The sequence below is a fragment of the Triticum aestivum genome, chromosome 6D (assembly GCF_018294505.1).
Source record: "Triticum aestivum cultivar Chinese Spring chromosome 6D, IWGSC CS RefSeq v2.1, whole genome shotgun sequence".
Classification (NCBI taxonomy): domain Eukaryota; kingdom Viridiplantae; phylum Streptophyta; class Magnoliopsida; order Poales; family Poaceae; genus Triticum; species Triticum aestivum.
Window position 1 is genome coordinate 406753799 of NC_057811.1, and position 25942 is coordinate 406779740.

Sequence of the window (25942 nt, forward strand, 5' to 3'; positions counted from 1 at the left end):
AAGAGGGGGTTAGGGAAAGAAGTTGAACACGCGGATAATTTTCCCAGACTCACAAAAATGTGCTTATTCCGAGAAAATAGAAAAGGCCATGATTGAAAGATCTAAATTCAAATTCATTTGAATTTAATTCAAATGGTTTGAATAAGTTCAAGGTATTGAAGAGTCCAAAAATGTTGGGAATTTAGGAAGAGCCTCGATAAATGGGAAAAGAATTATTGTCAAGGTTAGAGAGATCGACTCAAAGCAGAAAAGGCATAGGATTTATTTTGCATGTGTGTTATGGTGATTCCCAAAGAATGGAATACTTTGTTATAGCTCCCTAATAATATTGGGAGGATATGTTATAAAGAGAAAACACCATGTGAATTCCCTTGATTTAAATGGATCGAAGATCCATACAATCTATTTATCTGAGTTTTTAAAAAGGGTTGCATGATGACATGATGCAATGCAAGAGATGCAACAAACAAAACAAATCACACGACGAAACTCAGAGCATCTGGAAGTCTTCTGGAGCGTCAGTCTCGGGCGTTACAACACTCCACCACTACAAGAGGATCTCGCCCCGAGATCTAGGATGGCACCGGAGAGAAACGGAAGAGGAAGAGAAGAGGTAAAACTAAGTTGCTTCTTCGACAAATGAGTGAAACTAAAGATCCTTGAGAGGTTGAAAAGTTGAAAGAAAGAATGCAACGGAGTTGAACACAATTGAGAGCACTGCAGTAGAAAATAGAAACAAGGAACACCATGTGAACCTCGGTGGTTGCAAAGCTATGAATGATGAGTACAATGGACTAGAAGGAATTGGAACCACTATGGTTGAAACGAGATAAACAAGGAATGAGAACGAAAGAATGCAGGCAGCACTCTAGTAGAAAAGAGAAGCAAAAGTTGGCAAAACGGGGAGAACTTGAAAAGAGGACACGACACTCTGGTTAAATGGATAAGCATGAAAAGAACACGACCCTCAATTCGAGAAAATGAGTGAAGAGAGCAACATCACAATGCCTCCGGAAAAAAGAATAGAAGATAGATCATTGGAATAACAGAATGGAGATGAAAATGCCAACTTCTGCCACAACTAAGCTTGGAAAGCACCCTTCCAAGAAGGTTATAACGGAGTTGATGGAAATCCAACAACAAAACGAGTAAGCTTGTAGTGGACTTATGGAAAACACCTCAAGACTGTGAGGTGACAACCGGACACTAATGGAAACCATTGATTTGACTGAGAGCACCAAAGAGATGAAAAACTTCTTCACCGAGAAGAGAAGGAGAAAATTGGATCATTGATAAGCACCACAAATAGCTACATTCCTTAGGGAAGGCTGTAGGTGAAATATAACCCAATATAACTCCAACAAAAAGATTGATTGGTTGAAAAGATCTCTTGAACGAACAGAAAATGATGGATTTAAATATGTCACTCTTGAAAACTTGTGAATCATGAAACGCGAACGGAAATTATCAAGAATGACATAACACCATCTCAAAAGATAAGATAGAGAGAATTGCACTTCGGAATGCAAGATGAAGAATGCTTGAACTCCTCAAAACAAAACATGTGTTGAGCACCATGTTTATCTTTGAGTATAGCTTGGCGGATCATAACTTTGAGAGAAATCTTGAAGAACAATTGAATAATGAAACGAATCCTTGACGAGCCACCAAGTGAACCTTCCATGAAGAACTCCGGTAAAATAAGGATGATAGAAAGAAAGAGAAGTTGAAATCACAAGGTGAAGCCTTGCAACGATTTAGATGGAGCTTCGCGACGAGATAAAGCGGAAAACTTGGAACTCCGGAAAAGAAAAGATGAAGCGTCTCGGACCGAGAAATGTGACATGATGAACAACTCTGGAAAGAAGAAATTAGATCACTTGGATGAAACAATAATAAGAATTACGTTATGCGTATCCTTCACCAATTTAAATTGATGACAAGCAACGGATTTGCCATACTACTTATTCTCGTAGAAAGGATTAAGATAGATATAGCGCAAACTTGGGAAGGTCTTCAACGAACCATCGGTAGGATTGAAACAACGAATAAAATGATATGATAATGAAGGAAGAGAAATCTTGAATGAACCACCGTAAGAATTGAAAATGAACGCACCAAATGCACAATTCACCGGGAAGAATTGGAAAACGAATAAAGATACTTGAGGGGAACATGGATACAAGAGAACAAAGAGATCATGAGTTGACTAGAGTATACTTGAACGATGCGCCGGTAAGATTTGGAGAACGAGAGCTGAAAGCTGGAAAGAGTAATTCTGAGATGATGAGTTCCGGAGAATCACACTGAAAAGACTCCTGAATTGCTCAAGATGGGTGAAAAAAATTCTCGCAATCGAAAACAATTATGAGAGGATGGCATCAAGCTAGAACCATGAATCTTCACGAGAATGGATAAGATTTAAGGGAAACTCTTCTTCAGTCTTCAAAATCCGAGAATGACGACGAGAAACCACCATGAATTGTTGAGATACTCCAGGATGAAAATTAGAAAGGTTGAACCAATGATTAAAAGAATTTGAAAGCGATCTTGGAGAAGGAATGACTGATGATACTTCATTCTTACGTCAAACTTCGAAAAGAATTTGGGAATAGCTCCGGGAAAATTAGAAGAGTCAGGTAAGATCCTGGGGAAAGACCTGTGGGTTAAGGCCCACTCAAAAGATACACTGTTGAACGATTTAAAAGATAGATTTTGCCGGTTAAATTAAATGGCTTGAATAAGGTAAGACCTCGAAATATCTTGAAAAGATTTCGAATAGAAACTTGAATCTTCTGGGATATTTTCAGCACTTCGAAACAATTGAATAGCACGTGAAGAATGATTAAGAGTTGCACCGGCATGAGACAGCATTTGAAACGAGGAAAGGAATGTGATCAACACTGAAGGCTTGAATTGAATCCATCGGAAAAGAAAACGAGTGAAGAGTGACGAACTTGATGAATCCTTTAGCATCTTCATAAGAAACACCGGGTAAAACTTTAATTGAACAAAAAAATGAAGAGACTTCACATCAATAAAAAGGATTCTTGATTAAGAAATCTGCGCCCTTGAGGAAAAAGGGTGGGAGGGAGGGAAAACTAAGGCAACTTGTGACGGATGAAACAAACACCGTTGAGGAAACATAGAATTGACCTTGCGGATGTGGAAAATGATCGGATCCACTTGAAGAGAAGCACGCCGGTTGGAAAAGATTTGACATGACAATCTCGATAATCAAGAAGGATTATCATCCACATAGAAATATGAGAATACCGCTTAGGATAAGGTATGGAATCAACACTTGGCATTAAAGCAACTCGAATCCCACAAAACAAAACAAAAACAAAGGATTTGGCTTGCAGAATAAGCCGAAACAAACATATGATAGAGACTTCGTCCGAAGTTTTCGTGGTGGGGCCCACAGGGGCTCGATCGTACAGCACCATCATGTACAAGGCAGTGCACATGACATACGAAGCGTCCCCGAGTCGGCATAGCCAAGGACTCTTTAAGACACTACGAGACCACTGTAAAACCAACCGTGGATAGGCGGACCACTAGACGTCGAACCCCAATCTCATATCATGCATCTGTCGGAAAGATATCCTAGGAGCTACTTGAATTCCCACTTATAAACTCCCGAAACTTTCTGGTTATGCAATCAGGTGTTGGGGATACAGGGGACGCAATATATCTCACCCAAACTAACAATACCTAGATCCAGCTGTATCCATCCTTCAACACATAACCAAGAAACCTTCGGAAATCATTTACCTCAACCTTCGAAAAGCATCCGTTATACGAGTTATGGCAATACTCCCGAACTCCCGCCCCAGTACTGGGTGGCATCGAGGTGATCTCACCAACAACTGCATAAAAGAGATTTTCGATCTCGGCGAAACTCAGGTATTCCAGAACTGCAACGATAATTGTGACGACAACACCTCGGAGCTCAACTCCCCGGGACACTGCCACAACCCCTAAATGTTAGGAGGCACCAAGAACAATGTTCTCGTCACAAAACCATCGGAACGATTGCAAGATACCCACGTGATCCTAAAAAAAAATTTAGTGAAATTTGAGGAGAGGAAAGTCAAAACATCTACGTCAGGAGGCCTCACCAGAGCGACGAAGGAGCTGAGGAGTAAAAAGAATCCTACTCTCCGATATATATAATCCTAAGACTCAAAACATTTTGTTCTATACTCAACAACGCCAGCGATTCGATCAAGCAGGGGGCTCCTAAGTCGAGGATGGCTCTGATACCAACTTGTAACACCCACGATGCGGCTATATCTCTCACGTGTCGAGGCACGACTTAGAGGCATAACCGCATTGTAGGTTTTGTCACGAGAAGGGTCATCTTCACACAATCCCATGTAATGAACAAGAATGGGATAAAGAGAGTTGGCTTACAATTGCCACTTCACACAATACATAAATAAATTCATACATCATTCAAGATACACACATAGACCGACTACGGTCAAATCCAAATAAAAGAAGATAACCCCAAATGCTAGATCCCCGATCGTCCCAACTGGGCTCCACTACTGATCATCAGGAAACGAAACATAGTAACGACCAAGGTCCTCGTCGAACTCCCACTTGAGCTCGGTTGCGTCACCTGCACTGGTATCGTCGGCACCTGCAACTGTTTTGGTAGAATCTGTGAGTCACGAGGACTCAGCAATCTCACACCCGCGAGATCAAGACTATTTAAGCTTATGGGTAGGAGAAGGGTAAGGTGGTGAGGTTGCAGCAAGCACTAAGCATATATGGTGGCTAACATACGCAAATAAGAGCGAGAAGAGGAGCAACGGAACGGTCGTCAAGCTAGTAATGATCAAGAAGTGATCCTGAACTCCTACTTACGTCAAACATAACCCAAAAACCGTGTTCACTTCCCGGACTCCGCCGAAAAGAGACCATCACGGCTACACACGCGGTTGATGCGTTTTAGTTAAGTCAAGTGTCAAGTTCTCTACAACCGGACATTAACAAATTCCCATCTGCCACATAACCGCGGGCACGGCTTTCGAAAGATAATACCCTGCAGGGGTGTCCCAACTTAGCCCATTATAAGCTCTCACGGTCAACGAAGGATATTCCTTCTCCCGGGAAGACCCGATCAGTCTCGGAATCCCGGTTACAAGACATTTCGACAATGGTAAAACAAGTCCAGCAAGACCACCAGAATGTGCCGACAAATCCCGATAGGAGCTGCACATCTGTCGTTCTTAGGGCACACCGGATGAGCAGTCCGTACAACTAAAACCAGGCCTCAAGTTTTCCCGAGGTGGCGCTGCAAAGGGCTCTAGTTTGGACCAACACTCGGAGGAGTACTGGCCCGGGGGGGTTAAAATAAAGATGACCCTTGAGTCTGCAGAACCCAAGGGAAAAAGGCTTAGGTGGCAAATGTTAAAACCAAGGTTGGGCCTTGCTGGAGGAGTTTTATTCAAAGCGAACTGTCAAGGGGGTCCCATAAATCACCCAACCGCGTAAGGAACGCAAAAATCAAGGAATATAACACCGGTATGACGGAAACTAGGGCGGCAAGAGTGGAACAAAACACCAGGCATAAGGCCGAGCCTTCCACCCTTTACCAAGTATATAGATGCATTAATTAAATAAGAGATATTGTGATATCCCAACATAATCCATGTTCCAACATGGAACAATCTTCATCTTCACCTGCAACTAGCAACGCTATAAGAGGGCTGAGCAAAAGCGGTAACATAGCCAAACAACGGTTTGCTAGGAAAGGATGGTTAGAGGCTTGACATGGCAATATGGGAGGCATGATATAGCAAGTGGTAGGTAGCGCAGCATAGCAATAGAGCGAACAACTAGCAAGCAAAGATAGAAGTGATTTCGAGGGTATGGTCATCTTGCCTGAAATCCCGCTAGGAAGAAGAACGAGTCCATGAAGAAGACAAACAGACGGAGTCGAACGAATCCTCACAACTCCGGAATGAAACCGAAGCTAACGAGAGAAGCAACCGGAAAGAAACAAACAACATAGTAAACAACCACCACATAAACATGGCATGATGCACAAACAAGTATGATGCATGTCCGGTTTAAAGAGGCATGGCATGGCAAAGTGCATAAACAATACTACAAATTAAGTGGAGCTCAATATGCAACGAGTTGCATATTGACGAAACACCACATCAAATATTTAGTTCTCTCTCGTTTATGTACCCAACAATATTAAATGTTATTAAACATGGCAAGAGGTGAAGCATAATTAACTAACTATTTAGGCAAGTTTAAATGAGGCCGGAAACACAAACAACAATTCCGGAAAATCCCCATGTCATTTAGCAATTTTAATGCAAACATCAATTTTAGACATTTTAAATGTTGTTATCATGATGCGGATGACATATACAAGTTTATGGAATTTTATGAAAATGTTGACATGAGCATGTTATGAAGCATTTGGTCACCATGGCGGAACGAAACGTGTGCCACGGCAACGAATCCGAAAATGATGTCACAGCAACATATCGGTTCCGATAGCTCACGGAGATACCGGTGCAAAAGAAGTGGGCGTGAGCGTGTCATGCAAGGATGGTCGGGTGCTCCCGGATTCCGGGTTCCCACGGGACGGCGGCATGGCAAACGAGGAACATGCAAAGACCTCTCTCGGACACGGTGCAAACACGAGCATCTCATACAACACACATGCATTCGTTCACGGGCGTCGTCTCGGGGTTATACCTTCGAAGCGTGCCTTTCGGAACGGATCAAGTTCGTTGAGGGAAGTAGTGGTGCACGGGCCGTAGTTGTACACGGGTCTTAGGCGATGGTAGTGGTACACGGTCGTAGAGGAACTTGGCGTATCCGGGGGTTCCGGATGTCGCGGTACTTGGCGAATCTACGTAGTCGTACACGTTCAAGCAGACACTTATGCGGCATCGTGGAACTTGGAGCATCCAAAGGGTACTTGACGGGTCCGAGGTCTCCGGCCGTAGTGGTACTTGCTGTTACATGTAGCCGAACTTGAGGTGCTCCTGGCGTTGGACAGAACGATGGCGAGGTTCAGCAGCTACCCCACATCCATGACGAAAAACGGAGCTCGGGCACAGAGTCGAAGCAGCAAGCAGGGGCGTGTGTGGAGCAACAGCACAACATCAGCAGAGGCCATGGCGACATGGGGCCTTGGGCGCCATCGGGGTGGAAGGCGAACTCGGGGTCCGGCAGCAGCAAGGCGACGAGGACGAGGCTCGTCGGGGCAGCAGGGCGAAAGGCAGAGCAGAGGTGCGGCGCTGGAGCTTGAGGGCGCGGGGCAGCGACGGTGGAGGCGCTGGCTGGTCGTCTCCTCGAGCAGGAGGCAGGGAAGGAACCGCGCGAGGGAGAAGGTCGAGGACGAGGCTTGGCGGCTCGGGTAGCGCGCGGCAAAAGGAGCAGCTCCGGCAATGGCGCTCACCAGCGCGGCGCCGGAGACGGCAAGGGAGCGACGATGAGCCGAAGGACGGCGAGGACGAGGGAGCTCCTCTCCCTGGCGCGAGGAGGGGAAAGAGTGGGCGGAAAGGGGATCGAGGCGCAGATGGCATCGGGCGGCAGCCGCGAGCAGCCGTAGAAGGGAAGGCGTCAAGCACGTGGGCTCTGCTCCTCTCTCTCCCTGCGAGTGGCAGCGCCAGGAGGAGAACGAAGGGGAGAGAGGGGATCGGGCAGAGAGAGGTTGAGCGGGCTAGGGTTAGATAGGGAGCTGTTGGGCCTAGGGGAGGTTGGGCCGGTCTGGGTGGAGGTCCAAGAGGCGGGCGGGGATGGATTGGGCCTAGAGAGGCCTGCTGGGCTATGCTCTCTCTCCCTCACTCCTCTTTATCTTTAACCGAAAAAACAAATAAAGAGAAGAAAAAGAAAGAGGGGGTTAGGGAAAGAAGTTGAACACGCGGATAATTTTCCCAGACTCACAAAAATGTGCTTATTCCGAGAAAATAGAAAAGGCCATGATTGAAAGATCTAAATTCAAATTCATTTGAATTTAATTCAAATGGTTTGAATAAGTTCAAGGTATTGAAGAGTCCAAAAATGTTGGGAATTTAGGAAGAGCCTCGATAAATGGGAAAAGAATTATTGGCAAGGTTTGGAGACCAACTCAAAGCAGAAAAGGCATAGGAATTATTTTGCAAGTGTGTTTATGGGTGATTCCGAAAGAATGGAATACTTTGTTATAGCTCCCTAATAATATTGGGAGGATATGTTATAAAGAGAAAACACCATGTGAATTCCCTTGATTTAAATGGATCGAAGATCCATACAATATATTTATCTGAGTTTTTAAAAAGGGTTGCATGATGACATGATGCAATGCAAGAGATGCAACAAACAAAACAAATCACACGACGAAACTCAGAGCATCTGGAAGTCTTCTGGAGCGTCGGTCTCGGGGCGTTACAGTGCGGTGCTCATCCATGATGGAAGCACGTCGTAGTGCTTCCACCAGAGCATTCGGCGCCTCCGGATTAGTGGAGGTCGCTGTCAGAGCTGATGCTCCCCCTCCTTCAAAGGGGGCTGCTCGGCCGATTCCGGAGCCGCATGGGTCTCCGGAATGATGTCCGGCTGGGGGCCGGACTGGTCGGGCCCCCCCCCCGACGGTCTCCATGGGGATCGCACCCCCCACGTCTTTGGCCACCGAGGTATTACCCTCGGGCGCCATTTCGACAGCCTCGCCCACCCCTCCGCGGCCGGGAGAGGTCCTTCGGGACAACACCTCGGTGTCATCCGTGATGATTGGCGGAGAGGCTCGCGGAGGCGTCTCGCTCTCTGCCATCTCGGGCGGCAGAGAACTCCCCTCAGATAGTGAAGGGTTGGGGAGGTCGCGAGCAGGGCTGAAAGGCATACTGTGTAATATGTTATACCATAGAAACATAAAGGACCGAAGACTTATAATAAATCCTTTGATACTTATGATTCGGCCAAGGGCTTCACCCTAGGGAGTCTCTTGGGGATAGGTTCGGCCTCTGAATCCGAACCATCTGAGAGGGAAATCTTCCCGCTCTTGGGCGCCTCCTCCTCTGGGTCTGTGGAGGCTGCCCTCTTCTTCTTCCTGCCCTTAAGAGGGGAGTCGCTTTCCGCCTCCTCCTCCTCTTCGTCTTCATCTCCCTCATTGGAGGAGGGGATTTCGGTCTCTCCAGACACTGCGTCCGAAGGACCCTTACGGCGGAGGTCGCCCTTGTCCTCCTTGCCCTTCTTCTTCTTGGCCTTCTTCTCCGGCGCCTGATAGGGAGCCGGGACCAGCATCTTCATCAACCAGGGTTCAGCCGGATCTTCAGGCAGCGAAGCCGGACACTTAATCCGCTCCGCCTTTGCTATCCAGCCCTGTACAAGGGATAGAAAACTCATTATGTTTAAAGAATTCATTGACCGAATATATGTTCGGGAAAATAATACTTACTGGAGTGGCCGGATTCTCGCTGTCAAGACCGATGTCTTCGGTCTTCTTTGGCCACGCTTTTTGGGCCTTGAATAGCAGCTTCCAGATGTCTTCGTGCGTCGTGCCGAAGAAGTGCTTCACGGTTCATGGATCTTCCGGATTGAACTCCCACATGTGGGAGGGTTGGAGTTGGCAGGGAAGAATCTGGCGGAAGAGCATCACCTGAATCACGCTAGTGAGACTGGTGTTCTTGCCTATCATGTTTGTGATGCACTTTTGCAGGATCAACACTTCCGCTGTGGATCCCCAGTCCAGACCCTTGATGGTCCATGAGGTGAGCCTCATAGGGGGTCCGGATCTAAACTCAGGAGTGGCCACCCACTTGGCGTCGCGGGGTTCGGTGATGTAGAACCACCCCTGCTGCCACACCTTGACAGTCTCCACGAAGGCCCCCTTAGGCCAAACGGCGTTGGGGAGCTTGCTCACCATGGCGCCGCCGCAGTACGCATGCTGCCCGTCAACCACCTTCGGCCTCAGATTGAAGACTTTTAGCCATAGGCCGAAGTGTGGGGGGATGCAGAGTAGAGCCTCACACACGACGATAAACACCGAGATGTGGAGGAAGGAATTTGGGGCTAGATCATGGAAATCTAGCCCGTAGTAGAACATGAGGCCCCGGATGAAGGGGTGGAGGGGAAACCCTAGCACGCGAAGAAAGTAGGGGACGAATACAACCCTTTCGCTGGGCTGCGGGGAGGGGATGACTTGCTCCTTGGCAGGGAGCCTATGTGCGATGTCCGCAGACAGATACCAAGCCTCCCGGAGCTCCTTGACGTCCTTTCAGTGATGGAGGAGGCCTCCCACTTGCCCTTCGAACCAGATCTGGACATGGCTGGAGTGGTTGGTGGTGGTGGGAAAGATTGAAACTTGGGTGCTGGAGCTTGAGGATGGGAAAACAGGAGAAGGAAAAAGGCGTGGGGAGAAAAGAGGGATCTTTATCCTCTTATATAGGTAGTGAATATCAAATGCCCCCCCTCAAGCCTTAAAACTCACCTGTTCCCAAGGTGTCGTGCGAATGGCACAGTTGGATTACCCAAAACCGTATCGATGAGGATCTCGCGATAAGCGGACATGATCCCTGTTTTGACAAGACGTGTCAATAGAGGCTGTGCCTCGAAACGTGAAGCGGGAGGCGAAAAAACGGATCGAAATGTTAAGAGGCCAGACATGACGTTTCACCGAAAAGTTGTCAATTGACAGACATTATTTTGGTTAAATATCTTGCCTTCATGGATAAGGCTTGTGACTATTATACTCAGGAGGAGGAACCAGCCTTGCAATGCCGAAGACAACCCACGTGCCGAATACATCATCACTGAAGACTGGTTCAGGGGCTACTGAGGGAGTCCTGGATTAGGGGGGTCCTCGGGTGTCCGGGCTATATGATATGGGCCGGACTGATGGGCCGTGAAGATACAAGGCCAAAGACCTTCCCCCGTGTCTGGGTAGGACTCTCCTATGCGTGGATGGCAAGATTGGTGTACGGATATGTAATTTCCTTCCTCTATGAACCGACTCTGTACAACCCTAGGCCCCTCCAATGTGTATATAAACTGGAGGGTTTAGTCCGTAGAGGCTATCCGAATTCATATAGGCTAGACAGCTAGGGTTGAGCCATTACGATATCGAGGTAGATCGACTCTTGTAACCCCTATACTCATCAAAGACAAACAAGCAGGACGTAGGGTTTACCTCCATTAAGAGGGTCCAAACATGGGTAAACATCTGTTGGGGAACGTAGTAATTCAAAAAAAAATTCCTACGATCACGCAAGTTCTATCTAGGAGATGCATAGCAATGTGGTTGTGTCCACGTACCCTCGTAGACCGAAAGCGGAAGTGATTAGTAATGCGGTTGATGTAGTCGAACGTCTTCATGATCCAACCGATCCATGTATCGAACGTACGGCACCTCCATGTTCAGCATGATGACGTCCCTTGAGCTCTTGATCCAGTAGAGGGTCGAGGAAGAGTTCCGTGAGCACGACGGCGTGGCGACGGTGTTGGTGATGTGATCTACGCAGGGCTTCGCCTAAGCACTATGACAATATGATCAAGGTGGTAAACTGTGGAGGGGGGCACCACACATGACTAAGAACAATTGATGTGCTTTGGGGTGCCCCCTGTCGCTGTAAAAACGGGCAGATCTCGGGTAGGGGGTCCCGAACTATGCGTCTAAGGATCGAAGGTAACATGTCGGTGTTATGGGAACGGGGGTCCCCAGACTTGCCTGCCTGCGGCCCACGGCATGGCTAAGCTAGCGGGCCGTACGACCCATCTTCAACAACAAGGCAATCATGACCTTCGCGAGGGGCCAAGCCTCGCAAGGCGGACGCCGCAAGACCTCCTCAGGAGCGGCCTAGCCAGGCAGGCTCACGAGGAGCCGATTTATCAAGGCGGGGCAAACCTCACGAGGCTCTCGTGACGTGAGCCATGACGATCGACAGCAGGCGGGCGCCAGGGTGCGCGGCGTCCTTGTCTCCTCTTTGGTGCTAAAGAGGCAGGCGCAGGCGCGGAGTACCGAGGCATCAAGCAAAGGTTTCCATATCGGTGCAACGAGACCAAGACCAGTGGGACGGCAAGACGGAGGTCACCATGGATCCCAAGACGGCATCACCGCCAGAGCCTTTAGCAAGCGAAGACCACTTTTGTCAGGATAGCTTGTACTAGCTGTCCCCTTTCAAATTTGCACGCCGTTGTTGGCTCCCTTCCCGCTCATTATTTTGGGAGAGGACCAGGGCCTATATAAGTAGAGCTAGCCACCACAGTAGGAAAAAAACTGGTCTAGAACGCATCGGATCCAAACCCACACAAGTTCACCAAGCACAAGAACACCTCAACCTCAGGAGGCTGTTCTTCCCCTTGTACTGTTCATCATCAGCCCAAGAGGCAATCCACCACCACCACACTAGAGTAGGGTATTACACCACAACGGTGGCCCGAACCAGTATAAATCTCGTGTCTTTATGTGTTGCGAGTTCGTCGAGTTCGTCCGCGAGATCTTAGTGAGCTAGGGAGAGGATCGGTAGGAGGGAAAGAACTTCGCGCACACCCCAGAGTTCGAACCTTAAGGGTTTTGCCGGAACCCGAGATCCGACATTTGGCGGGCCAGCTAGGGGTGCACCGTAGCTTCCCTTTCGTCGCTCCGTCGCTCCGTCGTTTCCATGGCGGACGCTCGCCGCGCTCGAGCTGAGCGCCGGGCTGCCCTCACCACCCGCGTTGCTCAGACGGCTTCCATCGGCAGGCCACCTCGGTGTTCTTCATCTCCCGCCGCCGACACCACCACCGGCCCGGCGGGGAACGAGCAGCAAGTGTCCTCGTTGCATCCATCGGGGCGGCAGGACGGCCGCACCGCCACTCCATCGCTGACCCCGGCCAGTTCTTCGTCTCATGCACGCCACGCTCCCATGGATGCGCGGGCCACGCTCCTCGCGGCGAACGAGCTCCTGCGCTACCGCTCGGTCGACAACCTCTACGAGGAGTGGCTCGACCGCGTCGCCGAACTCGTCCGCATCGCAGGAGGCTCCCGGGCGCCGTCCCTCTCTCTCTGCCTCACCCTCCGCCAGCCATGGGCGACGTGGCCCATGGCGCGCCTCCACCACCTCTGCCCCAAGACTGCGCCTTGGCACCAAGGCGCGCGGCCCCACGGCGCGATCCACCATGCCCAATGCCCGCGCGCGAAGAGAGGAACTGCCACGAAATCCCTCGGCCGCGAGAAGCTGCACCTGCGCTCCCCGCGCCGCCTCGTCAAGACCGCGCGCTGCCTGCGGTGGCGGCGCGTGGACCTCATCAAGACCAAGCTCCACCTCTGAGGCGGGCCCCGGCAACCATGGCCGGCTGCCGCGCCTTCACCCCCGAGTTGCGTAGCGTCGCCTGGCCGGGGAAGTTCAAGCCAGATCGGCCCCCTCGCTACAGCGGCACCGCCGACCTCGCGGAGTTCCTGCAGCTCTACGAGCTGAGCATCGAAGCAGCCAATGGTGACGACAAAGTCATGGTGAACTAGTTTCCCATGGCTCTCAAGGATGTTGCCCGCTCCTGGCTCCTGAACCTGCCGCACGGCTCAGTTTCCTCTTGGGACGAGATGCGCGACCGCTTCGTCGCCAACTTCCAGGGCACCCGCGACCGCCCGCCGGCCGCGGGCGACCTGCGCCGCATCAAGCAACAACCAGGAGAGACCCTGCAGAAGTACATCCAGCGCTTCAACAACACTCGCCTCAAGATCCCCAAGGTCACGGACGAGGCCATCATCTCCGCGTTCTCCGATGGCGTCCGTGACGTCAAGATGAAGGAAGAGCTCGCTATCCACGAGGAGTTGTGCACGTCTCAGGAGTTGTTCAACCTGGCGACCAAGTGCGCAAGAGCTGAGGAGGGGCGTCTCTCCCTCCTCGAGCTGCCAGCTGCGGGCACAGAGGAGAAGAAGGCCAAGGCCAAGGACGTGAAGCACAAGGAAGCCGCCGTGCTCGCAGCGGAGCCCGACACCAAGCGGGGCAGAGATCAGCCCGAGTCATCCAAGAACAGTCGGCCGTTCTGCGCCTTCCACAACATGAACACCCACAACACCAGTGACTGTCAAGAGCTTAGAGCCATACGCGAAGGACGCTTCGGTTGACGGCCCGAACGCAGCGACCGTGGCTACGACCGAGGAGGAGGACGTGGTGGCGGACGCTGGGACGACCGTGGCCCACGCCAGGAGTGGCACGACCGTCCTCGCGAGGACCGCTGGCAGGATCATCCTCGCGAGGGCGCCTGGAGAGACCAGCCTCGTGAGGACCGTCCTCAGGGCAACGCCGGTCTTCCCCCGCTGCCGCCACCGCCAAGGAGGAACAATGACCACCACCAAGACGAGGGGGCTGGGGGCTTCCAGGAGCCGCGTGCAATCGCCTGTACCTTGGGCGGAGCTCAGGCCCCAGCCTCGCAGCGCATCTTCAAACAGTTTGCTCGTGAAGTGAACGCAGTCCTCCCCAAGCTCGAGGCCACGCACCCGCTCAAGTGGTCCCAGTGCACCATCACCTTCAACTCGGCAGATCAGCCCAAGTGCGCAGCCACCGCAGGCGCCCTCCCGATGCTTTGTTCCCCAGTCATCAGCAACGTGCAAGTTACCAAGACCCTCATCGACGGCGGCGGCGGACTCAATGTCCTGTCCGTCAACACGTTCGACAACCTTCAACTACCCTATGACCAGCTTCAGCCTACCAAGCCTTTCTCAGGAGTGACCGACGATTCCACCACACTGATTGGACAGGTCCGTCTCCCTGTCACCTTCGGGGAACGCAAGAATTACCGGACCAAGCTCATCGACTTCGACGTCGCCCACATCCGTCTACCGTACAACGCCATCCTCGGATATCCAGCCCTGGCCAAGTTCATGGCCGTCACCCACCGCGGCTACAACGTCCTCAAGATGCCGGGAAGCGGTGGAATCATCATGTTCCCATGTGAAGAGAGAGATGCGGTGTGCTCCCTCGAGCGCGCCTTCCAAGCTCCAGCAATCGACGACCCCGACAGCAGAAGTGAGGGCCCTCCAGAGGCCATCCCCAAGAAGAAGCAGCTGCGCCGTGCCGGGCCTCAGGAGGGCGGCATCGCGGTTGGAACCTCGTCAAGAACAACGCCCGCTCCAGGGGCGCCTCCCTCCGTCGCATAGGAAGGCACGCCCGGCGCCCTCCTCGGGCAGGGCTCGGGGGCTTTCTTCTGGAAGGCCTCGGACCTTGCCCACATCACGAGGGAGGCACTTGGGCAACACTTGGAGGCGTGCTTTGCGGCACGTTTTCCTCAGGAGAACACAGGGCAGGGAGCGCCCACCGCTCAGGAGTTCGTCACCAAGACAACTCAGGAACTGCAAGACACAAGGGCCATGCGCGGCGACCGCCGCTCACGAGGCACAGCTCCCCATCCAGGCAAGGATGTCGGGCTGCGCATCTGCATCGATGTCCCAGGGCTCAATAGGGCCGCATCTCAGGAGCCTCTCTGGCCTTCGCGTGTGGGCCGTTGTGAGGGTCCGCCGCACAGCTACGTTCGCATGCCCTTTGGCCTGCCGAGCGTGTCGTCAGCCTATCAGCGCAACATGCGGCGCATCATGGCAGCTCAGGAGGCCAGGCATCACACCGTCCTGGCGGAGATGGAGATGGTCCTCAGGGAACCACCTGAGCCCCCAGAGCCTTCCGAGGCTCAGGGCCCCGGCGGCTCATGAGGGGCCATTCCTTCGACGCACGCCTTCAGCTGCACCAACTCTTCTTCATCGACAGAAGCAGGTGACATTTTCCAAGTTCGCTTAGCTGGGAGCGCCCCTCGGGCTGCATTATTCCTAGGCCACGTGGGTCCGTCCCTGTGGCGTGTATCCTTTGCTTATGTCTTTAGCTTACCTTGCTGGGGGCGCCCCTCGGGCTGCATCATCCCCAAGCCGCTCGGGCCTGACCCAGTGGCATGTATCTTTGTGCATTTACTTAAGCTGGTTTGCCTTCCATGCTTAATCTGCCGGATTGCTACCTACTCGGTCGTCGCCCCCATGGGGCCTCCTCACACTGGCACGACGCTGGTCCATGGGTCCGTCCCTGCCACGTCGACAAACCTGAGCAGTCGAGCTCTGGCTCACGGCATGCCTCGCGCACGTCACCTCACCAGGCCCTAAGTGCATTCGTCTCCTCACCAAGCGACCAGCGGCAGGCTAGCAACCATAACGACAAAACCATGTCTCCCTTTGTGATGGATTACAGGAACCTCATGAAGAAGACAGCGGGCGGCACCCCGAGCTTCCTTTTCCTTCACGCAATCCGCTTGTGCATTCAAAGGGGGACTCCTGAGCATTACGACTCAGGAGATCTTACTGGCTCTCCAGCCCTCACCCCCTGGCCTTGACCACGGCATCGCGACCTGGCATACCAGCGGTGGCTGAGCTCGCTCGAGGGCCGGGACCTGAGGACGTAGAGCACTAAGGAGAGCATGGGGAGAGGAAGACTCGTGCGGGCCTAACCGAGCTATGCTGCGGGGATTCGCGCACAGGCCTGGCGCATCGCGAAGAATCGACCCCGCACCACTGAGATAAGTCTCGCGCTTGGATCGGCTAATCGTTGGAACCTTAGGGTCACTGTCATCGTAGCTCTGCCGCAGCCACGTAGCCTCCCTTTCTTATCTTACCGTAGCTGCTTGAGCGCTAAAGGGGACCTCCTGAGCATCGCGCCTCAGGGGCTCTTATCGCACACCTCCTGGCCTTGACCACGGCACGCGACCTGGCATACCAGCGACGGCTATAGCCTGCCTGGGGACTGGGGCCTGTCAGCGTAGAGCAACACGCTATCGCGAGGTTGGAAAGGGGCGACCGAGCCTTGACAGGACATGCACTCGCAAACTTTCATAATAAGGAAGATATACACAAAAGGGCATCACAGATCCTTACACACCCCCACGGGGTACTTCATGATTCTCCGCAGGAAACAGAAACGAGAACTAAGAGGAATCCTATCTACACCCCCTGTGGCGGACGCCATCATCAACAGTGGGCCACGGGAGGCCGGCGCCAACCTCATCCAGATCACCGGCGGCGGCGGCTGGACGCCGGGACCCATCTCCGAGCCCGGCGAGAGGTCGGGGGCACGTAGCTGTCGTCGCTCGTCTCCAGAGTCCCGTAAGGCTCAGGAGAGCTACTGGACTCCCAGGGGCTGCTGCTGTTGGAGTATCCACGAGCGGAGCGCGCGTCGGCCTGGCGCTCCCCTCCAGGGCAACACTCCAGGCGGCAGCCCTCTGCATCGAAGACCTTGAAGAAGAGTGTAGTGGCACCGTCGTACTCGAAGTGGATCGCAAGGGCACCCCTCGCATGGCAAACCCGCGCGACCTCGCCCCAGCCGCGGGTCATGAAGATCTTGCCGGCGGGGACCGCTTCGACCTATGCTCCAGTCGCCGGAGCGTCGCAGTCGGCATGCTGCAACCAGAGCTCGAGGGGCCCCCTCGGCGGCATCAGGTCGGAGAAGAACCGCGGGAAGCGGATCCAAGAGCTTGGGGGCATCGGCGCCCATAGCACTAGCTCGCGCGAGGAGTCCGCAGCGTGCACTCCTGGAGCGACCGCACGCGTTGCCACCGCACGGCGACCACCGGCGCGGCGCGGGCGGCGCCGCTCGTCGTTCCGCCCTCCTGAGCCCTCGGCTCGGGCGTACACAGGTAGCGGATACGCTGGAGGAGGCCGCTCGCACCAAGGACTCGTCACCACCTGCATCACAATTTCGTCAAGGCGATGGACCGGCCTCTTCTTCGGCGGGAGCGGCCCGGGATCGTCGCGGGCGGCCTTTCCTTTCTCATCCACGGAAAACCTTCGGATGGGTGCCATTGTTGCAAGCGGAGAAGCAAGGAGGAGGAAGCAAGTGAACCGGGAAGATATGGGTGACGGGGGCTCCGCCCTCCCTCCCCATTTATAGCGGAAGAAGGCCAACCGGCGCCTCCCACGATCACAGGTAATGATGCATGTCGCAGGGACTTGTCAAGTCGAGCAGTTGCCGAGGCAGCGTGGGGAAGTGGAGACGCCCACGTCCAATCAACAGCCCCGCGTCAATCGAGGCCGCATGCTTTTGGGGCCCGCGCGCTCCGTACTTGACCCTTGGCTTCACCTCAAAGCCAAGCCCGAGCGCGCCTTGGGCCCGGGGCGACTGTCGGTGTTCTAGGAACGGGGGTCCCTAGACTTGCCTGCCTGCGGCCCACAGCGTGGCTAAGCTAGCGGGCCATACGGCCAATCTTCAAAAACAAGGCAATCAAGACCTTCGCGAGGGGCCATGCCTCGGGAGGCGGACGACGCAAGACCTCCTCAGGAGCGGCCTAGCTAGGCAGGCTCACGAGGAGCGGAGATATCAAGGCGGGGCAAACCTCACGATTCTCTCGTGACGTGAGCCATGACGATCGACACCAGGTGGGCGCCAGGGTGCGCGGCATCCTTGTTTCCTCTTTGGTGCTAAAGAGGCAGGCGCACGCGCGGAGTACCAAGGCATCAAGCAAAGGTTTCCATATTGGTGCAACGAGACCAAGACCAGCGGGACGGCAAGACAGAGGTCACCATGGAGCCGAAGACGGCGTCACCGCCAGAGCCTTTAGCAGGCGAAGACCACTTTTGTCAGGATAGCTTGTATTAGCTGTCCCCTTTCAAATTTGCTCGCTGTTGTTGGCTCGCTTCCCGCTCATTATTTGGGGAGAGGACCAGGGCCTATATAAGTACAGCTAGCCACCACAGTAGTAAAAAAACTGGTCTAGAACGCATCGGATCCAGACCCACACAAGTTCACCAAGCACAAGAACACCTCAACCTCAGGAGGCCGTTCTTCCCCTTGTATTGTTCATCATCAGCCAAAGAGGAAATCCACCACCACCACACTAGAGTAGGGTATTACACCACAACGGTGGCCCGAACCAGTATAAATCTCGTGTCTTTCTGTGTTGCGAGTTCGTCGAGTTCGTCTGCGAGATCTTAGTGAGCTAGGGCGAGGATCAGTAGGAGGGAAGGAACTTCACGCGCACCCCAGAGTTCGAACCTTAAGGGTTTTGCCGAAACCCGAGATCCGACATAACAGGAGACAGGGACATCATGTTTACCCAAGTTCGGCCCTCTTAATGGAGGTAATACCCTACTTCCTGCTTGATTGACTTTGATGAGTATAGCGGTTACAAGAATTGATCTACCTCGAGATCGTAATGGCTAAACCCTAGATGTCTACCCTGACTGGTTATGATTGCCTCTACGGACTAAACCCTCCGGTTTATGTAGACACCGAAGGGGCCTAGGGTTGTACAGAGTCGGTTTACAGAGAAAGGATTCTTCATATCCGAACGCCAAGTTTGGCATCCACGCAAATGAGAATCCCATCCGGACACGGGGGAAAGCCTTCCGTCTTGTATCTTCACGGCCCATCAGTCCAGCCCACGCCACATAGCCCGGACGCCCGGGGACCCCTAATCCAGGACTCCCTCCATAACCCCTGAACCAGGCTTCAATGACGATATGTCCGGCGCGCAGATTGTCTTCGGCATTGCAAGGCGGGTTCCTCCTCCAAATACTTCAAAGTAGTTGATCAACAAGAACTATATCCAGCTCCGTTTAACAGTTACAACCCACGACCACAAGGGCATAATACTTAATTAGGAAACATGATATGTCTTATTGACAGTTTTTCTCGTGAGATGTTATGTCTGGCCTTTTCATTATTTCGAATCGTTTTTCAATCTCCCGTTTCGCGTTTTGAGACGCAGCCTTCGGTGACACGTCTTTCAAAGCAGAGATCGTGTCCCCTTATTATGGTATTCTCATCAACACGGGCTTGGGAAATCCAACCGTGCCGCTTGCATGACCCCTTGGGAATAGGCGAGTTTTAAGGTTTGTGGGGGGACGCTTGATATTCACTGCCTTTATAAGGTGATAAGGATCCCCCCTTTTTACCCCATGCCTTCTTCTTCCTCAGCCCATCCGCCCTCGAGCTCTAGCACCCAAGCTTCAATCCTTTCCGTCCCCCACAAAACTCCAGCCATGTCCGGATCTGGAGCGCATGGCAAATGGATGGCCTCCTCCATCACAGAGAGGAACATCCAGGAGCTCTAGGAAGCGGGGTACCTGGCCAAGGAAATCGCCCACTGCCTTCCTGCCAAAAACAAGATCGTCCCCACTCCGGAGCCCAATTAGAGGGTAGTATTCATCCCCCATTTCCTTCGCGGACTAGGATTTCCCCTGCATCCTTTCGTCCGCGGTCTCATGTTTTACTACGGGCTAGATTTCCATGATCTAGCCCCGAATTCCTTCCGCAATATTTCAGCGGTCATCGTCGTATGCGAGGCATTCCTCCGCATCCCCCCACTTCGGCCTATGGCTCAAGGTCTTCAATGTGAAGCAGAAAGTGGTGGATGGCCAACACGCGGAGTGCGGAGGTGCCATGGTGAGCAAGCTTCCCAACGTCACTTGGCCCAAGGGTACCTTCATGGAGACCGTGAAGGGATGGCAGCAGGAGTGGTTCTATGTCACGGAACCTCGTGACTCCACATGGGCCGCTCCCTCCGAGTTCAAGTCCGGGCCTCCAATGCGACTGACATCCTGGCTCAACAAGGGCCTGGACTGGGCGTCGTCCGACGAGGTGATGCTGCTGCAGAAGCGCGTCAAGAGTATAGTAGACAAGAATACCAGTCTTGCCAGCGTGATCCAGGTGATGCTCTTTCGCCGGATTCTCCCCTGCCAACGCCGGACTCAGTATATGTGGGAGTTCGACCCGGCCGGTCCCCGGACCCTGCAGCGGTTCTTCGGCATGAAGCACGAAGACATGTGGAAGCTGCTTTTCAAGACGCAAAAAACATGGCCGAAAACGACCGAAGACATCGGCTTTGACTGCACTCACGCATCGACTCCCATAAGTTTTCTGATAACCTTATTTCGTAAGTCCAAGGAGCATACTAAGCTCCCCATTCTTCCCACAGGGCTGGACGAAGAGGCGGAGTGGATTCATTGTCCGGCTCCGCTACCCGAAGACCCAGCCATTCCTCTGTTGACGAGGATGCTAGTCCCGGTGCCGTATCAGGCGCCAGAAAAGAAGGCCAAGAAGAAGAGCAAGGAGGCCAAGGGTAGCCTCCGCCGTAAAGGCGCTTCGGACATAGTGTCCGAAGACACTGAAACTCTCTCCTCTCATGATGAAGATGAAGAGGAGGAGGAAGAGAGCAATTCCCCCCTTGAGGGGGAAAGAAGAAGAGGGCGGCTTCCGTGGATCTAGATACGGAGGCGTCCAAGAAAGGGAGAATCTCCCTTACGAATGATTCCGAGACAGACATCGACGACATCCACAAGTGGTGCCCCAGGCCGAAGCCCCTGGCCGGATCGTAAGTATTCAAAGTTACAGTACATATATCCAGTTTTTGCCTTATGGTTTTAACACGTTGAATTGCGTGCCACAGTCCGGCTCGTAACCTCCCCCAGCGATCCTCATCTTCTAGGAATTCCCTGGGTCCTAACATGATGGAGAGCGAGTCACCTCCGCCAGCCTCCCCCCTCCCACTGCCATGGACAACACCGAGGTGTTGTACCGAAGGACCCTTCTGTGTCAGGAAGAGGTGCGGGAAGCCGCCAAGACGGAGCCAAAGGGTGATACCCCTGCTGCCGAGAACATGGGGGAACCGACCCCCATGGAGACTCGAGATGGGGGCCATGTCCAATTTGGCCCCCAACCAAATGTCATTCCGGAGACCCACATGGCTCCGGAGTCGGATGAGCCGCCTCCTTCAAAAGAAGGGGGCACGCCCACTCCACCGGTGACCTTTGTCAATCCGGAGGTGCGGGACACTCTGGTGGGAACGCTTCAGAGCGCCACCATTGTGGGAGAACATCGTACCCTTATGGGTACGGTGGTTGAAAAGGTTCGGTCTGCTAAAAGCGGATTGAACGAGGCCTACATTAGCCTTCTGAGAGGCTTTGAGGTATGTGATATAGTGCCTTTTGGCTATAGAAGAGGAATTCCTGTGTATAGATAGTAGCCCCTGAGACTCTATTTGGTGTTTGCAAAGAAAGGCCGAACAGAGGATCTAATAAGACGCGCAGGAAATTAACATACGTATCTATTTGAACAAACAGGCTGCGATGCAGGTGTCAGCTTCCCATGCCACCGAAGCGTCCGAGCTAAGGCGGAAGTTAGAGTCAAAGCAAGGTATGTGATACCGAAACACATCTGAAATGATATCAGCTCTGATTTGTTATCTGAATTAGTTTTATGAGTATGCTCATAGCTGACGCATCTGAGGTCGAGACCCTCAAGAGTGCAGTGGCCGAAGCCAAGAAGGAGGCGGAGGAGGAAGGAGCCGCCCGCCTGAAACATGAATCAAGGGTCGAGGAAGTCCAGCAAGAGCTCAAGGATGCTATAAGCAAATGTGAGTCCTTACAGCGCAAGATTTCGGATCAAAATTCCGAACTTGCTAAGGCCCTCCAAAGTGCACAGGGGGCCCAAGTTGAAGCCCAAGGCGCCCGCCGGGAGATCCAAGAGGCTAAGCAGATCGCGGCGGGTAAGGCCTTTAATATTCAGAGCAAATTTGTAAGAAGGTACATCCTACTGACCCGAGTTTGGAGTTCTCCAGGAGCGTTTGTGGATCTACCCCGAAGTATTGCTGATGCTGCGGAGTTCTTCCGAGCCGAAGAGGGGAGCTGTAACACCCACGATGCGGCTATATCTCCCACGTGTCGAGGCACGACTTAGAGGCATAACCGCATAGTGGTTTTGTCGCAAGAAGGGTCATCTTCACACAATCCCATGTAATGAACAAGAATGGGGTAAAGAGTTGGCTTACAATCGCCACTTCACACAATACATAAATATTATGCATACATCATCCAAATACAAACATATAGACCGACTACGGTCAAAATCCAGACGAAAATAAGATAACCCCAAATGCTAGATCCCCGATCGTCCCAACTGGGCTCCACTACTGATCATCAGGAAAAGACACGTAGTAACGACCACGTTCCTCGTCGAACTCCCACTTGAGATCGACGCCATCATCTGCACTGGCATCGTCGGCACCTGCAACTGTTTGGTAGAATCTATGAGTCACGGGGACTCAGCAATCTCACACCCGCGAGATCAAGACTATTTAAGCTGGTAGGAAAAGGATAGTGCGAAGAGGTGGAGCTGCAGCGGCAGAAGCATATATGGTGGCTAACTTGCGCAAATGAGAGCGAGAAGGGAAGCAACGGAACGGACGTCATCTAGCAATGACCAAGAAGTGGTCTTGAACACCTACTTACGTCATACATAACACAGACCGTGTTCACTTCCCGGACTCCGCCGAGAAGAGACCATCACGGTTACACACGCACTTGATGTATTTTACTTGGGTCAAGTGACAAGTTATCTACAACCGGACATTAACAAATTCCCATCTGCCTCATAACCGCGGGCACGGCTTTCGAAAGATAATACCCTGCAGGGGTGTCCCAACTTAGCCCATCATAAGCTCTCACGGTCAATGAAGGATAAACCTTCTCCCGGAAAGACCCGATCAGTCTCGGAATCCCGGTTTACAAGACATCTCGACAATGGTAAAACAAGACCAGCAAAGCCGCCCGAATGTGCCGACAAATCCCGATAGGAGCTGCACATATCTCATTCTCAGGGCACACCGGATAAGCGAAGTGTACAGGTACCAACATAACCCAAGTTGCCAAGGGACGGTCCCGCACGGTGCTCTAGTTTGGACCAGCACTCAGAGGAACACTGGCCCGGGGGTTAAAATAAGATGACCCTCGGGCTCGCGAAAACCCGGGGGAAAAGGCTTAGGCGGCAAATGGTAAAACCAAAGTTGGGCCTTGCTGGAGGAGTTTTATTCAAGGCGAACTGTCAAGTGGGTCCCATAAATCACCCGACCGCGTAAGGAACGCAAACTCAAGGAACATAATCCCGGTATAACAGTAACTAGGGCGGCAAGAGTGGAACAAAACACCTGGCATAAGGCCGAGCCTTCCACTCTTTACCAAATATATAGATGCATTAATTAAATAAGAGATATTGTGATATCCCAACAAATCCATGTTCCGACATGGAACAAACTTCAACTTCACCTGCAACTAGCAACGCTATAAGAGGGGCTGAGCAAAAGCGGTAGCTTAGCCAAACAACGGTTTGCTAGGAAAGGATGGTTAGAGGCTGACATGGCTAAAATGGGAGACATGATATAGCAAGTGATAGGAAGCGGAGCATGGCAATAGAGCGAACAACTAGCATAGCAAAGATAGAAGTGATTTCGAGGGGTGGTCATCTTGCCTGCAAGGTTCTCAGAGTTGTCGAAAGCTTGATCCTCGTAAGCGTAGTCAACAGGTTCCTCGTTCACGAACTCGTCTCCCGGCTCTACCCAAGACAAGAACACAAACAAACGGAACCACAATCAACAACGAGAAATGCGCAAGCAACATGATGCAAAACATGTATGGTATGCAAAATACGATATGCGATGCATATGCGTGCTCCGGAAGGAAAATGATGAACATGGCAGTAACTTGGCAAACCAAGCATGCCACTGGAAAGATGAGGTGATTTCGGTCGAAATCGATATAAAGATCACCGGAATCGGATGCACGGTTTGCAAATGGCAAGCAAAACAAGAATGACACGAATCTGCGATAAACAGCAAGATAGCACTTAAAATGCAACAAACAACAATGCTACAGCACCCCAACATAGCAACAAAGCACATGGAAGTAATCCACAGGAGATGATTGATAAAAGATGAACACTGAGCTACGGCTAGTTTACAACATATCAAGCTCAAACAAGCATGGCAAAAGTGCAAAAGATTACAGGTTCACAGACTTAGTGAAAAACTGGACATGGCAGAAATCAGCATCAGGTAGCAATGTTCGTAGCACGAAATCAACATGCTGCAGGATATTAAGATAGCAAATCAAGGAATAGCAGTGTTCTACTAAAAGCACATGACAAAAGTCCCTTACTGACCATAAGCCAAAAAGGATCATAAGATATGATGGAAAGCATGTAAACATAGCAAGTTTCGTTATCAGGTTTCAGACTTAGCAGAAAAGAGCATGGCAGAAATATTAATATGTAGGCCTCTTTGTGAGCTTGATGCACTCACTACAGAGCAATTCATGACAAACCAAGCACACCTACAGAAATATGGCATGTTTATGAAGCTATCCATTGCAAGAACAATAGCATAGCATGTATGGAACAACTACAATAAGCTTGGCAAGATTGCAAATCATGTTAAGAATCTGCCAGAAATATTTTATAGCAAAAGTAGAGCAAGATTGAGTCATGCTATGGCAATCCATAATTTCAAAAAATTGCAGGAATGGATCAACTACAACTATATCTACAAAAAATCCTTACTGAACATCTCCAAAATATGCATGGATCTCTCTGTAGCATCAAGTTTACATGGCAACAAAATTACAGCAGACAAAGACTTAGAGAAAACACTTAAGTCCCTGAAATCAGAAATATTACGGGACCTACTTTGCATGCTTGTGCTAGTCACCACAGAGATCACAAAAATACATGGACTATACCACTGTAAAGATGTCATGGCATACTTCAAAACACATGTAGAGCTCATGCCCAAAAGATGCACAGATTTAATGATACAAAAATGACAAATCTCCAAGTTCTGATAAGAACCAGAGAATAACAGTAACTAGCCCTCTTCCAACGAAGATTTGGGCATCAAGATGACCTCTAATGAACATGGTGCAATTGAACAAAATGAAGAGCATCACGAGGCGAACAATCTGACATATTATACGCGCGAATCGGAGCTACATGCACAGAGTTATCGCATCTCAAATAGGAGCACATGCTGATAAATACCCAAGACTCAGAAAATAATTGGGGATTCGAGAAGTCAACGGGAACAGTACCGAATCCAGATCGGATCGAGGCCTCGTGCTCGGGCCGACCGGAGCTCGCCGGGGCTCGGTCGCTGGAGAAGAGGAAGGTGACCGGAGGGAGGAGGAGAAGCGGCGGGGCACTGGCCGGCGGAGGAG